Source organism: Salvia splendens, chromosome 18, assembly GCF_004379255.2.
Source record: "Salvia splendens isolate huo1 chromosome 18, SspV2, whole genome shotgun sequence".
In the NCBI taxonomy this organism is placed as follows: domain Eukaryota; kingdom Viridiplantae; phylum Streptophyta; class Magnoliopsida; order Lamiales; family Lamiaceae; genus Salvia; species Salvia splendens.
The window spans coordinates 12537989-12556261 of record NC_056049.1 but is presented as its reverse complement, the minus strand read 5'-3'; positions in this window follow the sequence as shown (position 1 = coordinate 12556261).

The window sequence follows — 18273 nt, the reverse complement described above, 5'->3', positions numbered from 1 at the left end:
TCCAATAAATGCAACATATTATTTTTGTCATAATGTTGTTATGTTTTACATTTAATGGTTGTTTATTGCATATTTAAATGTATGAGCAAAAGTAACAAAGTCTAAGTCTTTGTTTTAGTAGACCGGTTGTGGGCGTCGTCCAATTTAAGGTAACACGGTCAGTTCTAAACAAAGAAAAATAAGAATTTCACAACCTAGATAGGCCTAGACTACCTATCGCGAAAGGTTGCAATGTCAGTCCTATTATTTCTAAACCTTATTGAAATAAGATGACGTTGATGTGGTATAGCACTAAATGGATCTAACAGCAAGACGAGTCTTTATGCTATCTACTGAAAGACGAGGTCTTGAGAATTAATTTCTTAATCAATGTACGTTAGCATTGAGCATACGATATTGAGTATCCACTACTTTGACTTACCGAAGGTGCGGGTTTTTCGTAACCCAACGATCCAGGTATATTGGGTAGTGGTGATCATTATCTAGAGGTGCTAGGATTGCTATTATGTTGAAACGTGCGCGAGGAGAGTCTCGTTTGATAACATCCACAAGAGGAGCTCGAAACGAGGTTTTATTATTCGGAACCTAGCTAGTTGGAGTTTGATTACTCTATGAATAATAAATAAGAGTTTCTTGCTAAGTCCACTCTTGGAATTCGAAATATGTTAATTAATTAAGTCTATAGCAGACATTAATTAATTAATGGATATTTCCATCTTAAGCGCGGGAAATAAATCAAATACAATTAAAGGAAACTCGGAATACTTGTAATTTCGGATTTGGAAGGCAGTGCAATATTACTTCTGTAGTGGCTGCTCGTAATATTCCAATATAAGCTTATATTAAATTGTGGGTTCAATTTAATTAGTAAAAAGCTAATTGGGTGAGGCCTGTTCCAGATTCTTCCTTAGATCCCTGACTGGGCCCAATATGGGACTTATATAAATAGGAGAATAAAGGAGACAGAAAACACAATAATTATTTTACAAAATTTTCGTCCCCCCCCCTCTTGAGAGAGTTTTCGAAAATTGTGCTCCCTCCGTGAGCTGAGTTCTGTCTTCCATTATTAGAGTCCTAGTACGTTGGTGAGATTTGCCCACACAAATATCAGCGTATAGTCCGGGACACCAGTCAGAAGATCCGAGGTCTTGTATTGAAGATCTTCACGTGGAGACGGAGCAAGCCATCATCGATTCTTGATTGAATCAACGAGGTAAATTGGCTAATTCCGTAGTAAGCATGTTTTAGAAATTTTATGTGCTAAAGCATGTTTTAATTCAAGTTATGAGCATGATACATGTGATAATTACGCGAATAGATTTTGTCTAAATAATCTGCTAAATAGATCAAATTCATGTGATCCGTTTTGTAGGCACGCTTCCGCTGCCAGCCCCATCAGTTGGTATCAGAGCCAGTCTTTGGCTCTGATTATTTGGATTTAAATTTCGCGAAATTGATGTATGCATGTGTTATTTGATTGCGAAGCATGTTCTTGGTATTTTGTTTAATTTATTATGCATGATGAACTCAAGAACTATCGAATCAAAGAACTTTAATTGCTCGAACGCACCACGTGCGATCGAGCTAGGGATGTCGAGACAGTGGGAGCCGGGAGCCGTGACCACAGGGCGACGCGCGAACGAGTGGGGACTCGTGCGCGCCGCCAGCCGAGACCACACGCACCAGACGGAACCCGGGTCAAGGTCGACACGGCGGTGACTGGCGCGGAGTGGTGGCTCGTCCGAGAGCCACCGAGACACCGCGAGACACCGGGCCGAACCCCAGGCAGAAGGTCCGAGCTGGCCGAGAGCGGGGGCGCCACCGTGCGCGCCGCTGGCCAAGAGCTCGCGACACCCGACGGCTCGGAGAGTCGAGCCGGGCGTCGAGACGCTGGCCGAGAGGCGCGCGCCACCGTTTGAGCGCCTGGCCGAGAAGCGTCGACACCCGACGAGCCGAGACGCCGAGACAGGCGTCGAGCAGCTGGCCGAGAGGCGCGTGCCGCCGTGTGCGCGCCTGGCCGAGAAACTGCGACAGCCGACGAGCCAGGCGGCCGAGACGCTGGCGCGCCACCTGCGCGCTGGTGGCCGAGACGCTTCGTGCGTCGTGGTCCGATGAAGAACTTGTCGGATTTTCGTCGTTCATCGTTCGTGCGAACCTCGTACGATGAGATAACGATGAAAGATTATTTTAATGATTATTTAATTATTTTATTAAAAGATATCATTAAAATATTATTATTTAATGGAAATAAAATATTTTTGGAAGATTTACCTAGATTTTAGGAATAATTTTATTATTATCTATATCTATGGAAATAAATAATATTATTTTATTCCTAGATGATATAGATGAGAATAATTTAATAGTTTCCTAATATTTATCTAGATTTAAGGAATATTTTTATTATTTTCTATATCTATGGAAATAAATAATAATATTTTGATTCCTAGATGATATGGATAAGAATAATTTAATAGTTTCCTAATATTTATATATCTAAGATCCTAAAAAGGATAGATATGTATGAATACATTAAATAATGAAATATCTCTTCCTAATCTTGAACATGGAATTAATTTGAATTTAATTTTTCATGTCTTATTAAGAATTAAATAATTTGTTTATTTTAGACATACCTTATAGTAGACATGAATAAGAATTATATTCTAGAACAATAATTTCCTAATGGAATATACCAATTAATAAAAGATTTAATTATCCAGTAGATTAAATACCAATAGAATTTAATTAAGCCTTAAACTGCCTCAAGGCTAAGGATAATTAAAGTAAAACCATAACCCAAAATATCTAAGCTATAATTATGAACTCAACGTTTGTATATGGTCTCCATCAATTGGTCTGCAATTTATGAAGCCTTTTTCTAATATTATCGCCACCTGCTCTGTGGGGACAATAATCCTAAGAAAATAGCAAGTTCATGAGGGCGGACTTCTCAAATATAAATAGTATGAACTAGAATGTAGTTTCCAATATTATCGCCACCTGCTCTGTGGGGACAATAATCCTAAGAAACTGCGAGATTCAGAAGTTCACACAGGATTTATGAGATAGCTTGATCTTGTTAGCAGCACACAAGCATTGTTATGGGAGTGTGTTGTAGAAATGAGACTCTGTAATGCTAAATTCGGTGGTCTTGCTTAGGCAACATTAGGTGGCCATGCCACTCTGTGGTCTCTGGACTATTCGTCGGTGTTGTGACCAGTAAAATTGTAAGATTTTAATGCGTATTGACTTCCTCTGGAGGGTACAAAATTTTAATTTTACAGTTGTAAGATTTTGAAAAGTTTTATGGTTAATCTAATCAAACTTCTTACATAAGTTTATGACAATAGTAAAATACTCTGTTTTGCAGTGCAAATCAAATCGTCATCATGTCGTTTAATCCTCTTTCCGCAATTCTCAAAGAAAATAAACTCGAGGGCCAAAATTACATAGAATGGAAACAAAATTTGGACATCGTTCTCACAGCAGATGAGTACATCTTTGTGCTCACCACCCCGCGACCTCCAGTGCCGGCGGCTACCGCTGCGGCAGGAGTCAGAGATGCACACAGACGGTGGCATAAGGCGAATGAGATGGATAAGTGCTACATGTTGGCTTCTATGTCTTCAGTACTCAAGCATCAGCATTCAGCCATGGAAACAGCCGCCGAGATTATGTAGAATCTCAAAAATCTTTTTGGTACTCAGAATCGAACGACGAAGTCTCAAGCCTTTCGGAGTATCATGTCGAAGACAATGAAGGAAGGCTCGTCTGTGAGGGACCACGTCCTAGAGATGATGGGCCACCTCAACCAAATTGAGGTCTTGGGAGGGACGATCGATCCCGAGTCCCAGGTGACTATCATCCTTCAAAGTCTTTCCCCTAGCTTCCAACAGTTCAAGCTCAACTTAGAGATGAACAAAAGGAATTACACCTTGGCAGAGCTGTTGACTGAACTCCAGTCGGCAGAGGACCTTATGGTCCAGGCTAAGGCGGCCATGATGATTTCGGCGCCTCGTTCCTCTGGCTTAAGGCCTAGCAAAGGAAAAAGGCAGGCACCGAACTCAGGACCGGCCAAGATAGCTAAGGGAAAGAAGAAAAAGAGGGCTAACAAGAAGCCCACGAGGAAGTGTTTCAAGTGTGGAGAAAAGGGGCATTGGAAGCCAGACTGTCCTAAACGGGGCAAGGCTACAGGTATGCACCAGGCTCTAGTTGTCGAGTCTTGTTTGACTTCGACATCGACTTGCACTTGGGATATTGACACAGGAGCCACTGATCATATTTGTTTTGATCCTGACTTATTGCAAGTGACAAGACGGCTACATGATCGTGAGATCGAAGTCCAGCTGGGCGACGCTACCAAAGTGGCGGCCGTTGCAGTGGGAGACATTTATTTGCGTTTTAGTAGTGATAGATTTTTGATTTTGAAGAATGTTTTGTTGATACCTTCTTTTAGAAGAAATTTAATTTCAGTTTCTAAATTGGTTTATGATGGATATTCGATTTCTTTTAATGACAACTGCGTTATTAAGAAAGATGGTTCTTATATCTATCGTGGTATCATGGAAAACAATCTGTACACAATCACTTCTACACAGTTTAATAATCGCAAATCAGAACTCAATACAACATCGAAAATTTCAAAGAAACGAAAAGAACCTTCAAGTTCAATGAACGAAACGTACTTGTGGCACCTTAGACTTGGTCATGCCAATGAAAGGAGGATCCATTCTCTTGTTCAACAAGATCTTATCAAAGATCTAGAGGAGGAACCTTTTCATAAGTGTGAGTCATGCTTAGAAGGCAAGATGACCAAGAGGCCTTTTAAGGCTAAGGGCAATAGGTCCAAGGAAGTACTTGAGCTCGTTCATTCCGATGTATGTGGACCAATGTCAACTGAGGCAAGAGGTGGTTTTCGATACTTCATCACATTTATTGATGACTTCTCGAAAATTGGATATGTCTACTTGATGCGTCACAAGTCAGAGTCTTTTGACAAGTTTAAAGACTTTAATACTCTTGTGGAGAAGTATCATGGGAAGAATATCAAATGCCTACGATCTAATCGTGGAGGCGAATACCTCAGTGCCGAATTTTTAGACTACTTATCGGAAGTGGGAATTCAATCCCAACCGACTGCGCCGGGCATGCCCCAGCAGAACGGCGCGGCTGAAAGAAGGAAGGGGACGTTATTAAACATGGTTCGATCGATGATGAGTTATGCATGTCTGCCTATTTCGTTTTGGGGACATGCCTTGCTTTCCGCAAGTCACATTTTAGACAATTTACCATCAAAATCCGTACCTAAAACTCCATATGAGTTGTGGACTGGGCGTAAGCCCAATCTAGCACATCTCAAGGTTTGGGGTTGTCCGGCTCATGTATTGGAAAATGATCCAACTAAGCTAGGATCTAGGACGGAGGTATGTTTGTTTATAGGATACCCCAAAGGAACAAAAGGTTATGAATTCTTTAGTCTCCGAGATAAGAAAGTCATTGTGAGCACTCACGCGACATTCTTAGAGGAAGACTATGTAATGAATCATAAACCCAGCAGTGAAGTGGCTCTTGATGAGCTAACTTCAGTCACAAGTTCCATTAACCAAGAACAAGTACCAAGTGTACAAACAATTCCCGAAACTTCAACTTCTACTCAAAATATTGTAGTGCCGCGCCGCAGTGGGAGGGTCTCACATGAGCCCGACAGATACATTGGTTTGGGAGAATCTATGGATCACTCCTCGGACAGCAATGTATTAGATCCCTGGAACTTTGCGGAGGCGCAGGCAGATATCGATCATTGCGAATGGGTAAAAGCAATGGATTCAGAACTACAATCTATGATAGACAAAGACGTCTACGATTTGTCCGTCCTACCCGAAGGTTGTACTGCCATTGGGAGCAAGTGGATATATAAACGTAAACTTGGACCCGATGGACGAGTTAAAGTCTTCAAAGCAAGACTAGTGGCCAAGGGGTTTACCCAAAAGGAAGGCATCGATTATGATGAGACCTTCTCCCCAGTGGCCATGCTCAAATCGATCTGGATACTGTTGTCTATTGCAGCTTATATGGATTGGGATGTATGGCAGATGGACGTTAAGACTGCATTTCTAAACGGCAGTCTTGAGGAGACCATCTACATGGAACAACCCGAAGGATATGCCATGAAGGGCAAAGAACACATGGTTTGGAAGCTTAAGAAGGCCATTTATGGCCTCAAGCAAGCATCCAGATCGTGGAACCAATGTTTCGATCAAACTGTTTGCAAGTTTGGATTCGAAAAGTGCCCAAGTGAAAGCTGCGTGTATAAGAAAGTTGATAAGGGGAATGTGGTGTTCTTAGTTTTATATGTAGATGACATTCTTCTAATTGGAAACAATAAAAAGATGTTGTCATCAGTTCGAACATGGTTATCAAACCAGTTCGAGATGAAGGATATGGGAGACGCGGGACACATCCTCGGGATCAAGGTTCTTCGGAATCGAGATAAGAAGATGTTGTGCTTATCTCAAGAATCTTACATCGAAACAGTACTTAGTCGTTTTAGCATGCAGGATGCCAAGAAAGGTTTCTTACCTTTTAGACATGGCATCCATTTATCTCAAGAGATGTGCCCTAAAACGCCGTCTGAGATACAAGCAATGAGAAGGATTCCATATGCTACGGCAGTTGGAAGTCTCATGTATGCTATGATTTGTACTAGACCAGATATTTGCTTTGCTGTTGGCATGGTGGCAAGATATCAGTCGAATCCAGGCCAAGGACATTGGACTGCCGTAAAGAACATACTCAAGTACCTTAAACGGACTAAGGACTATGCTCTAGTTTACAATGCAGCCGAGATCTGTCCTTTGGGATATACTGACTCAGACTTTCAAGCTGATCAGGACTCGAGAAAATCTACTTCAGGATATGTGTTCACCTTAGGAGGTGGAGCCGTAATTTGGAAGAGTGTGAAGCAGAAATGCATCGCGGACTCGACCATGGAAGCTGAGTATGTGGCCGCTTCGGTGGCTGCAAAAGAGGCTGTATGGCTCAAGAACTTCCTTATGGATTTAAGTGTGGTTTCGAATCTGCCCAAGAGCATCACCATTTATTGTGACAATTCTGGTGCTGTGGCAAACTCGAAAGAACCAAGAGCTCACAAAGCGAGCAAACACATAGAGCGGAAGTATCATATCATTAGAGATATAGTGCAGAGAGGAGACATAAAAGTGGTCAAGATTGCGTCAGAGAACAACCTGGCAGATCCTTTTACAAAGGCTTTGGCGGTAAAACCCGTTCAATTGCCACGTTGAAGGGATGGGAGTTCGACTCATTCAAGACCTCAACTCGTTTTCAGTATAAGTGGGAGAAATTGACGTGTGCGCTACTATTTTGTATACTCGAAAGCTGTTTTGAGTATAAGTGGGAGATTGTTAGGGTTTTGTATACTAGAAATCACCTTTCGAGTGATTGGATACTGTAAAACTCTAATGGTTATTTTCCAATAAATGCAACAGATTATTTTTGTCATAATGTTGTTATGTTTTACATTTAATGGTAGTTTATTGCATATTTAAATGTATGAGCAAACGTAACAAAGTCTAAGTCTTTGTTTTAGTAGACCGGTTGTGGGCGTCGTCCAATTTAAGGTAACACGGTCAGTTCTAAACAAAGAAAAATAAGAATTTCACAACCTAGATAGGCCTAGACTACCTATCGCGAAGGTTGCAATGTCAGTCCGATTATTTCTAAACCTTATTGAAATAAGATGACGTTGGTGTGGTATAGCACTGAATGGATCTAACAGCAAGACGAGTCTTTATGCTATCTACTGAAAGACGAGGTCTTGAGAATTAATTTCTTAATCAATGTACGTTAGCATTGAGCATACAATATTGAGTATCCACTACTTTGACTTACCGAAGGTGCGGGTTTTTCGTAACCCAACGATCCAGGTATATTGGGTAGTGGTGATCATTATCTAGAGGTGCTAGGATTGCTATTATGTTGAACCATGCGCGAGGAGAGTCACGTTTGATAACATCCACAAGAGGAGCTCGAAACGAGGTTTTATTATTCGGAACCTAGCTAGTTGGAGTTTGATTACTCTATGAATAATAAATTAGTGTTTCTTGCTAAGTCCACTCTTGGAATTCGAAATATGTAAATTAATTAAGTCTATAGCAGACATTAATTAATTAATGGATGTTTCCATCTTAAGCGCGGGAAATAAATCAAATACAATTAAAGGAAACCCGGAATACTTGTAATTTCGGAGTTGGAAGGCAGTGCAATATTACCTTTGTAGTGGCTGCTCGTAATATTCCAATATAACTTATTTTAAATTGTGGGTTCAATTTAATTAGTAAAAAGCTAATTGGGTGAGGCCTGTTCCAAATTCTTCCTTAGATCCCTGACTGGGCCCAATATGTGACTTATATAAATAGGAGAATAAAGGAGACAGAAAACACAACAATTATTTTACAAAATTTTCGTCCCCCCCTCTTGAGAGAGTTTTCGAAAATTGTGCTCCCTCCGTGAGCTGAGTTCTGTCTTCCATTATTCGAGTCCTAGTACGTTGGTGAGATTTGCCCACACAAATATCAGCGTATAGTCCGGGACACCAGTCAGAAGATCCGAGGTCTTGTATTGAAGATCTTCACGTGGAGACGGAGCAAGCCATCATCGATTCTTGATTGAATCAACGAGGTAAATTGGCTAATTCCGTAGTAAGCATGTTTTTGGAACTTTATGTGCTAAAGCATGTTTTAATTCAAGTTATGAGCATGATACATGTGATAATTACGCGAATAGATTTTGTCTAAATAATCTGCTAAATAGATCAAATTCATGTGATCCATTTTGTATGCACGCTTCCGCTGCCAGCCCCTTCACCTCGTTGCTGACGACTCAGGAATTGGCTCTCTGCACGCTCATGATCAGAAGGAGCCCACACATGCCATTGCCGCTACTCCTGGGATGCGGGCCATCGCGATCAAATCGGGAGTATTGGCCGTTTTGTCCCACTTCTACGGTCTTTCGAAGGAGTGTCCGTACGCTTTTCTAGAGGAATTCTGCCGATACTATGATATTCAGCCCATGCCGGCTGGATCCACATCCGAAGATTATAGGCTCAAAGCTATTCCCTTCATTTTCAAGGGCGATGCAGGTGTCTGGCTGTCAAGGCGGCTAGAAGGATCCATCAGAACCTGGGTTGAGTTCCGCATGATATTCCTAGATCATTTCTTTCCAGCATCAAAGACGAGTGCCCTGAAAAGAGAGATTACAGAAGCCAGACAGGAGTACGATGAGCCCCTCGGCCAATATTGGGACAGATTTCAAGGGCTGCTTCAAGCATGCCCCAATCAAAGGCTGGGGGAGCAGGAGATCTACTCGATCTTTTATGGTGGACTCACTTTGGATAGCAAGAATGATCTCAACCTCGCAGCTCAAGGAGATTTCTCAAAGACCGAATTCAGCCAAGCCAAAAACATACTGGAGAGGCTGATCGAGGCTAAGCGGTCGTATGAGATGTCTCGAGGGCAGTGCATGTAGCAGAGGCGCGCAATGATGGAGAGTTGGAGGCTCGATTTGAGCAGATGTAAAAGAAACTGCTGGAGGCAGTAGAGAAAGCCAGACCACCTCCACCACCTGCACCAAAGGAAACGTAGTATGTGCCGCAACCGTCCCCACCAGAAGAGCATCACTACTACTATTGCGAGTTCCCCCCGAGGTAGAGCCGCAGGCCCAAGTAAATGCCGTTAGCCACTGGAACGCAAATGGAAATTGGATCCAGGGGAAGCAGAGAGACGCCCCATGGAGGGACCACCCCAATTTTCGATGGACTGATCAGAATCAAAGCCAACCGCTCCAGTTATCAACCCAGCAAGTACAACCCTCCGTAGGATGACCCAACTGGCCTGCACGGATCCAGGATAGACCAAACACTGGAGGGAACAGAATACAAAACATACCTCAAGGAAACAGGTCTAGTGGAGGACAACCTAATTGGTCAAGCGGACAACCGAAGGGAAACTGGGGGTACAAACAGCAAGGCCCTCAGTTTAGCAACCAGGGAAGGCAGCCAAACAACCAGATGGTCAGCTACATCCCACCACACCTACGGGGAAATCAGCATCCTGGAAATCAACAGTACAACCATCCGCGATATCAGCAAGAACATTACGGGCAATCTGACTACCCGCAGCCTAACTATAGTGGGGGACCGCCGAATCAATGATACAACCGACACCCCAATGAAGGTCACAGAGATATGTTGGTACCGCACCAACCAAATGATGCGATGCGGGAAATCCAGGAGGCTCAGAAGGAGCAGCGGGCGATGTTGGATATGCTGACAAAACAACTCTCCTAAGTTGCAGTGTCGCTGGGCGAGTTGAAGGGAAATGAAGCCACTACGCAACCACCTGGTCGTGAGAATATTAGTGAACTATCCCTGAGGTCGGGGAAAGTCTACCAAGGCCCCAGCCATCCTGCGATATCTCCAGCAACTGGTTCTGCACCAAGCCGTGAGGAAGAGGAAGAATCCAGTACAGTGGATCAAGTGAAAGAAAAGGGCAAGGAGAAGGTGGGAGGTGAAGCCTCGGAAGAAAGTCAGAAAGAGGAAACTGAAAGGGTTAAGCCTTATCCGTACCGTGGAATGGTGACAAGGAAGAGGGATGCCACAATCGATGTGGCAAGTATGTTCAATGACGTGGAGATGAAGGTACAGCTCTTGACGGCGTTAAAAATGTCCCCGATTAGCAAGTTCATTAAAGACTACCTGGCTGGGAAGGTCAATGAGGAAGGGAGACTAATTACAGATGAGAACGTCTCTGTCGTAATCCAGAGAAGCGACCTCCCCTCCAAGAAGACTGATCCTGGAATGTTTACACTCCCTATTTCTATCGGAGACATCCAGGTGGAGCACGCTATGTGCGACTTAGGGGCATCAATCAACGTTCTGCCATACTCCATCTATCGGAAGTTGGGAGCGACCAAGCTCGTAGACACTGACATAATGTTAGAGTTGGCCGACAGATCCTGTATTCACCCAGAGGGAATCCTGGAAGACGTGATTGTTAAAGTGAATAACTTTCTATACCCAGCTGATTTTTTTGTAATCAAGATGACGGAACCTGCACCAAAAGAGTCGAGTGGAGTCCTATTAGGACGACTGTTCCGGTCCACAGCCAGCACTATTATAGACGTCCAAAATGGGATGATAAGCCTGGATTTCAAAGGAGAGCAGTACACGTTCAATATTGATGAAGCCATGAAGAAGACAGCTGGCGGCGAGAACGTATACTCCTTAGATGTGACTGAGCCCTTGGTACAGGAGTATTTGGAGGAAGAATTCTTAAAGAGACAGTTCACTGACTTCGCTGCAGATAAGGAGGTCGAAAAAGAAGTAGAAGAGTGGTATGATACCATGAAAGTTGGAGAGATGGACGACCAGGCCATCGTGAAAGCGGTAACGGATTTTTGTAGCGTACGAGATTATCGACGAAGTAGGTCCTGTAGCGTATCGATTGGCGTTACCTCCCAGCTTTGGGAACGTGCACAACGTGTTCCATGTGTCGCAGTTGCGCAAGTACGTGTTCGACCCCAAACATGTGATTCACCAAGAGGAAGTGATCTTAACCCCCGACATGAGCTACGAGGAAAGGCCCGAGGCAATCCTAGATCGGAAGGTGCAACAGTTGCGAAACAAGTCGATAGCATCCGTGAAGGTGTTGTGGAAACACCATAGTCCCGAGGAAGCCACGTGGGAGTTAGAAGATAGAATGAAAGAAAAGTACCCCGAGTTGTGTATGTGAGATGGTCGAATTCCGGGATGAAATTTCTGTTAAGAGGGGAAGGATGTAACATCCCAAATTTTTTTTGCGACTTTTATTTTAATATGTCGATTGGAAATTTCATTTATGGAATTAAATTGTTGCTACTGGTTTGAGTTTGATTATGTGGAATAAATTGTCATGGATGAATTGGAATGAAGTGCTAATTATTTTTTTTTAATGTGGGGAATCAATTTAAATAAAATCATGCAACTTGTTCTAGCCAAATAAAGTGTCTATTGTCGGCCCCTCCAATTATTGGAAATTATATTCTTTTCTTGGATTTGATAAATTGTTTTGGGATATTTATCCAAATTAAGTCCAAAACGAACTATTCCAAAATTGTGCTTCATGAAATTCGAACTCTTGCCTATAAATTTTTGTGAGTTTCGGATATCCCCTATTTTAATTAGGAGGATGAATTAGTTCTTTGATTTAATTGGCACCTTGTTGGTTCCCTTGAGTTATTTTAAGTCCAATTTTCGGCCCTTGAGCTATTTTATCTTGCCACTTTTTATTTCTCATCCTAAATAATTGGAGAGTTGAATTATTTTCCTTGTGGCTAATTAAGCCAATTTTCGGCCCCTCCCTAATTGTAGAGGAGAATATATTGTTTCTTATTTTGTGGAATTCCTTTTGTTCAATACCAAATTAATACCTAAGTTAAATTATTGGGGATGTGAATATCTCCTTGTGTTGCACGCCCCTTTTTGGTTAATTTCCTTGTGGAAATTTATTTAATTGTTGCCTATTTTATGGGAGTCTTTTCCTATAAAGAAATTACCAAATTTAAATCCTATTCTATTTAATTGAGGATTTAAATAATCTCCTTGTGCATTTTCTATGGAAATTTTCGGCCCTCTCTCTTATTTTCCTACTTGGAGATTTAATCTATTTGTTCCCGTGTTCATGGAATATTCATTGTTTTGCTTCCTAAGTTATGAATATATTCTCTCCAAGTAGATACCAAATAAATTCATTGTTAATCCTACATGAAATTTTTGAAAATTATTTCCTCCCCTTAATTGTGGTTGATCAGTCCCAGCTATCCTTCTTCTCCATCTCGAGCCATTTTTGCATGTATACTGGTCAGTACGTAATCGTTCTGACGCCCTTTTCACCTGAAGTATCTGAAGATTTGCCTACTGGCTAGAACACTCAACCTGCACACTTTGAGCAACTGTTTTGCAGATATAATCAATTATGCACATCATACTGACCAGTAACCAAGACCTAGAATACGACTTATCAAACTGCTCACACTTACCACATGCTTGTCCTCAAGCGTGAAGAACAAACAAAAAGAAGTAAGTTGAATTCTAGCCTGGTTACTCCCCTGACCGACTCTATCCTACCCTAGACTCTAACTATGACGCAAAGAAAAACACATAACAAAGACAAATACATAAAAGAAAACTAAAACACTTAGACACATTAACACAGTAATTGGGCTATATTTTCAACCATCCCATCAGGTGCAATCCGGCTTTAGACAGCCTTGAACTTCCGCCGCATCCCTTTTCTCTCCCAGTCAGTATATCCGCTTGTCAGGATCGCCCACACCTCTCGGCCAAACACTAGGTTCACTCAGTCACTCATACCTCACCAGGAATGTTAGGACTGCATTCTCTCAATATGCTCAACCACGATTGCTTCGGACTCAGATCTCATGTGCAGCTACTGAAGGGCTTAAAGGTTTGTAACGGGGCTATTGGTTTGTAATGTTTTGGGTGGATGTTCCTAAGGCTCTAGGTTCAAAATGTCTGCTTTATTGAGGTGGGGGAACTGTGTGCACTTGGGCCTCTGGTTAGTTGCTCTTCTTGGCTGGCGCTTCTGGTTTTGATCTCCAACTGGTCAGTAGCTTCTTGTGGTTTCGCCACCCTTATGCCTTCTTTATCTTTTTGTGTGGCCAAGTTTTTCTGACCATTTTCCTTTATCTTTCTTCTTTTTTTTTCTTTCTTTCCCCCCTTTTTTCCTTTGTGGCTTCGCCACCCTTATACCTTCTTCTTCTTTTTTTTGGACTTGGGATAACTCCCTGGTCGATTTTCTTCCAAACTTTCTTGCCCAGCTGGATTCTGCTTTCTTGTACACCTTCTGGCCAGTAAGATGCAATCGTCTCATGCCTTGCACACACAATCCCAGTGGCTAGGGGTGTATATCTGGGTATAAAGAGTTAAGAAAATGGGTTCTAAAGGTGGTTTTTTTTGGGGAGGGGGGGGGGGGGGGTTTCCTACTGCCTTTAGTGTTCGCTACTTGTGGTCACTTCATCTTAGGTAGTTCGTGACAGCCGCTCTTTTCTTTCCAATATATGTGGAAAGTGGTTCCACTTAAAGCTTATAACTCACATTTTAAGAGGGCTTTCGTGTTTGGCTCTAAGGATGGGCTTTTCCCTCATACTTGCGTCATCTATCCTAGCTAGGAGGTACTAAGGGGGGTAGTTTCTGTTTTCCAGCATGTCGTATCTCCCTCAATTCCCCTCACCGTCAGCTCAGGACAGTTGAGTTTTAAGCTCAATCAACACACAAAAGAAAAAAAAACTATACCTAACAAGACACTAACACAAGCACAAACACTAACCACACATATGCACATACATCCTACTGGCCATTGCGTCCCCCTCCCACTTCACAAATGTCGGCCCTTAGATAAGGCTGTGAAGTGGAAAAGGTAATGACCAGTATGGTAGACACAACGAAATGCTAAAAACTAAAACTTCTCACACTTAGACTATAAAATAGGCTAAGTGGGAGAGTTTAAAACCTAAGAAAAAACCAACAATTACAAAGCACATATATACATAAACTTCTCACACTTAGACCATGCAATGGGCTAAGTGTGAGGCAACATGCTTTCGAAAAACAACAAACAAGAAAACACAGAAAACATGCGCCAAAGAGACAAACCCTTTACTTCTCACACTTAGACTATTAAATAGGCTAAGTGTTATGAATGGGGTTTGCGCACAAACACAAATTATACTACCTAAAAAAAAAACCACAATTAAAATACGAAAAACTAAAAACTGAAAATAAAAAGAAAACTAACTGGTCAGGTGGGGTCGTGGTCACTTGTTCCTCCTGCTCCTTCGCAGGGCAGTTTGTGGTGCAGGTGGTTCTTCCGGTTGCTCCTCCTCATTCTCGGACTGCTTGTTCCCAGATTCTTTCTCTTGTTCTGCCTCTTCTTTCTGCTCTGCTTCTTTCGTCTCGGTTAATACCTCCTCTGATACTCGTGGTTCATTAGTTCGGCCTCCATGGCCACTCGGTCCAGATTCACGGACCAACTTCCCGGTTCCCAACTCTTTCAAGATTCTTTCCATCATAGTTGTCAAACGGCTTAACTCCGCTCTTGCTCTTCGATTCTCTTCTGCCAACTCTTCCACTGCTTTCTCTATCCTTTCCTGTCTCTGCTCCTGATCTTGTGTTCCCGGATGTGCTGCAGATCTCCCAGTCGGTATAGCTTCTTCTCCCATTGCATAGAAACGTGGTATGCCCCGCCTCATGTAAACGGTGTTCGTTCGGACGAACAAAGGTGTATCAAAGAGACCAGGAGGATCCACCATGATCTGGTCGGATAAGTCTTCGGCCTCCGTGATGATGATGTTGTTTCTGACGAACACTCCCAAGATATGGCAGAGAGTGAGGTTTCTCGCTAGGTGGGTGGCAATTAGATGGCATTGGTAGGCGGTCCAAAAACCCAGATGTAACTTTCTTCCTTGCTTGGCGCACCAGAGAAGGTATAACTCCATCATCGATTTCCTAACAGTGGAGTTCGACTGTCTCAACAAATTGAAGTCCAAGTAAAGCTGGACTAGACGTAGGACTGGGTTATTGAAATGGATTGAGCGAGAGAGATTGGATGCAAATTCCCCGCTCCCTACTTCTCCACTCAGGCCCTATGGCCTCCTCCAAACTGCACATTCTCAGACGCACGGTCCACTCAATTAGATTCATCCGTATCTCTCCGCCAAACAGCCTAAAACTGATATATTCCTCATCTAGATCAGTGGTGACCTTAAACCTAAAGGTCGTGAAAAACTCCTTCGCTAATCTAACCGGGACACTCGGATCTCCATTCTCCAACAACCATTCGAATCCTAACGCGAGCAAATAAGAGAGAAATTGCTCGCGGGCACCCAACTCATCTAAAGAAGGAATATGAAGTACCTTTCCGCTCTTCACTTGCTTACTCCCTTCATCCTTGCTATCGAAAACTTTTTGTAGCTCCTTCGAGTCGAAAAGCTTCATCTCTTCCACCAGATCATCAGTAAGGTCCACTGAACAGCGCCAGTACCTTAATCTCTCTACCGGTGGGTGGACTAACTCCCGATGATCATCCAGAATCTGTTGTTCGGCGTACTCCTCATCCTCCAAGGAGATATCGCTGTCGGAGGCTGATTCCTCGCTGGCAGCGTATTCGCTATCACTTTGTTCCCTCCGGTGTTCTTGGGCTCGCTGAACTGACTCAGTAATGACTATGCTAGTGTTCACTGTACGTGGCTTCTTGTTGCTGGGCTTCTTCTTCATAGGGGCCTTCCCCTTCCGTTTTCTCTCTTCACGGTATCTAGCTCCTTCTCCATCATCCTCGTCTTTCTTTTCTTTGGGTTCCTTCTTCGAGGTCCAGACCCTCAGCCATCCCGTCAGCCTCTTCACCTTGGCCACTCAGTGTTGGAGAGACCGCTTCGGTTTCCATTGCAGTATCCTCTAGGTCAGTAACAGGTAAAGACTCCTCCCCAAGTTTTGTGGGAGTGGTCCTCTCTTCTTCACTCAAGATCTCCACGGGATCTGCCTCTGTGTTCGGCTTCACCTTACTAGCTGCCACTTCCCTAAGCATCGTTGAGATACCCTTTGCGGCTTTGGCTGTCTAGCCTTAGGTTCGCCCTTCAACACCAAATTCCTCTTGACGGCCTTCGGTTTTGTCACCGAAGGTGCCACTGGGTTGGGTACTTCTGGTATTGCTTTCGTTTCCTGTGCTTCAATAGATGTATCACCCCTCTCTGCTTCTGGCTGGGGTGATTCCGACATAATCTCTTCTTACCTAGCTTGGATTTCCGAGCGGTTTCCTTCTTCGGCTTCTTCACTCTCTCCTACTGCTCGTGATGCGAGGTCTAGCCCCTCAGCCACCACGGCAGTGTCATCTTCCATCCGATTGACATCATCTAAAATAACCTGAAATTCCTCATCGGTCATTAGGCCCTGCTTCTTGGCTGATTCGTTCAGATCTATCTCCTCCCTCGCCACTTTTCGGGGAACGACTCCTGTCGTCAGCGTTTTCTCTGACTCAACTGCTCCCTGTAGGCTCCCCTGTTCCTGACCTTTCCTCGCTTCACGTTCTTCCGAGTCGGAATCGTAATGAGCTGAAATGGGGTCAATCTCCATTGAATCACTGTGTTGTGGAGTTTCTGAGGGTTCCGAGGACTTAGGTGGTGGTGTAGTCGATGGAGCTTCTCTTTCTGGTGGAATTTTGGAGGAAGTCGCAATCGGGGTGGGGAGTGTTGCTGTAGATGGCACAATCGATTCCGAAGGATTTTCTCCGATTACTCTCTCTTGTCCCCCGATTTGACCCAAACCGGCCAGCGCCGCCAACCAATCCCTATTGGGGTCCTGCTGTCGAAGAAACGCCGCCATTGCTTCCGAGGAGACCATTGTTGGCGCTTGAGGAGCCGGCTCCAATGGTTGCGGTTGCGGTTGTGGGCTCGGCGGCCGTTCTTCCCGCGGTGGTGGTGATTTTGGTTTTTCTTCCCTGCGGGTTGAAGTGGGTTTGATTTTTGTTGCGAATGCCTTCCTTCCCATGGCTTAGATCTATGAAATTCTGGGTATAAAGTGGGGGTTGGTGTTTGTGGAGTGACAGTGGAAATTTTGCAGAGAAAAAAATTTGCAGAGTGAAATTGTGAAGTGAAAAATTGGGGAGACGGATGGTTATGGGTTGGAATAGGGCAGTTGTGGGTTTGCAACCGGTTATAGGCGGTTCCAAATCGCGCCGTTTCGAGGGAGAGGCGGTTGAGAATACCGACTCCTGATTGGTCGGCGTGTCCACTCTCTCTGCTCACGCACCCTTCCAGCCGCTGCCACCCTGCAAAAGCTGCAGAAAGTACAAAATTCAAATTCGTCCCTTAATGATTTCCCCCTATATTTCCCTAGATTAGAAATAAAGTAAAAATGACACTTAAATAAAATAGGAGTTTCACTAAAATGGTATTCTGATGGTCAGTACGTACTCCTAATTAATATTTGAGGTCCGAAAAATATTTTTGGTTTTTCTTAAAACTAACTAGCATGCAAAGGTTCAAATTAATTAACTACCAAATATGTACCATATTTACATCTTCCTTAGGGAAATTGGAATTCTACTTAGCCAGCATATGCAAGTTACGCTGAAAAGAGCTAGCCTAGTGGAATTCCAATCCCTATCCTACCAGTTAGTATGAACCCTGAGTGTGTGGTCGCAG